Raw genomic sequence first — 1,532 nt, 5'->3', positions numbered from 1 at the left:
CAATTGTGATTGCAGGAGTTCGGCAGGTGGTCAGACAGCCACAGGTGATAACCACAAGGCCCATTAATGATGGGGAATGAATTAGTTATAAGAATGGATGTTATCCCATACTCTTAGATGTGAAGGTCTTCTCTGAACCACTCACAAAATCCCAATGTTGTGGATTACTCTGATAATAAGCAGGTGAAACACCTCAAGGAATTTTTTTGCATCTTCTGTAAATTTTCCACATCTCACTGGGCATTTCCCTTTACTGTATCTGGAGTCGACCGAAGATAGGAGTGAGGATCACAGTCAACTACTTCTGCTACGTGTTCAGGAACAGACAGTAGCTGTTTAGTCTTGTTTGTTCAGTGTGGCATAAACTTGAGTATTAGCTGAATGTTCAAGGTCTTTAAAGATCAAGATGCCTTTCGGTTCCATAGCTAGCTGCTTCATGGGTGTGTGAAGTCAGGAAATAAAGCAGATTGAGTGGTGCCGTCAAGAGAGCACTGTTGAAAAGAGAGGTGCTTGCTTTCTCCTGAAAGAGGGCTGTTGGCAAGCATCCAAACGGAGCAACATCTGGTGTTTTGTTTGTTTGGGTTTTTTTTAATAACCAAAACTTCCTTAGCTTGGACCATATCTAGGTGGCACTGGAAGTAATCTAGTATCTCTCTCTTTTGTCATAGTTGTGAGGTTTATCAATACATTAGATGTGACCTTAAGTGTTCAATAACTTTTGAAAGGGCTGACCAAATTTCACAGTGCGGCTTCAAAGATAGTTAGGTCTCTAGAATTTGTTTAAAACAGATGGCTTGGGGAGTGGAGAGCATGTGGGGAGATCTAGTAAGTATCTCAAACATGGGGGGAAAACTGCAGTGAGAGCTCAGCCTTAGTAAGCATCAGGTACTTCACTTGAGATAAGCTGCAAGTACTTCATTTGTAGAAAAGCATCACAGGGGGTCATCTTGAGGTGTGAGCTTCAATCAACCACATAATGCAAATCTGTAAGAAACAAGGCTGTAACTATGGGGAAAGGATTAGCTGTCAATGAAAGAGTGAATGTCAGTTAGTCAATGCTGTTATAAGCAGTTACGCTCTTGGGCTTGTCTAATTCCTTGCCTCTTCAAAATAGAAAATAAGAATTTTCCTGGCCTAGGCACAAGTGTCAAGGACAGGACAAATATTTTGTGTGTGAGAGATGCCAGTAACTTGTTTCTGAGAGGCACTGTTGATCCTGGTTGGCAGTTTGCCGGTGATCTCTACTTAATAAACAATAGAACTTTGCTACTGGAAGTCAGAATTGTTCAAAGCTTGTGCAGGAGAGCTCCAATGTGATTTCTGGGAGCCGTGCAAATGAGTGTTTTGGTGGAAAGTGAGAGCTAAGTATACAAGAACTTGATGTCCCTTGTACAGTGTGAAAGTTAGGAGAAATAATAGGAAGTGCATAGATATTGTGGGAAGGGTTGGGAACTGTATTTGTTATTTCTGATAGCTGATGACAAGTGGATACTTGTCAGGGGAAAAAATATTCTCAAGGGTATGACTGTACT

At 41.3% G+C, this 1,532-nt stretch overlaps 1 protein-coding gene across 1 annotated transcript in view; it reads left to right on the top strand.

Annotated features, from left to right (window-relative positions):
- POLR3F (polymerase (RNA) III (DNA directed) polypeptide F, 39 kDa) overlaps positions 1–1,532 on the top strand; it is a 9,209-nt gene that overhangs the window by 564 nt on the left and 7,113 nt on the right. The gene's annotated exons all lie outside the window — the stretch shown is intronic.

The sequence above is a fragment of the Cariama cristata genome, unplaced genomic scaffold, assembly GCF_000690535.1.
Source record: "Cariama cristata isolate BGI_N322 unplaced genomic scaffold, ASM69053v1 scaffold22292, whole genome shotgun sequence".
NCBI classification, from domain to species: Eukaryota; Metazoa; Chordata; class Aves; order Cariamiformes; family Cariamidae; genus Cariama; species Cariama cristata.
The sequence above is the reverse complement of the archived record's forward strand: the minus strand, read 5'-3'. Positions and strand labels throughout refer to the sequence as shown.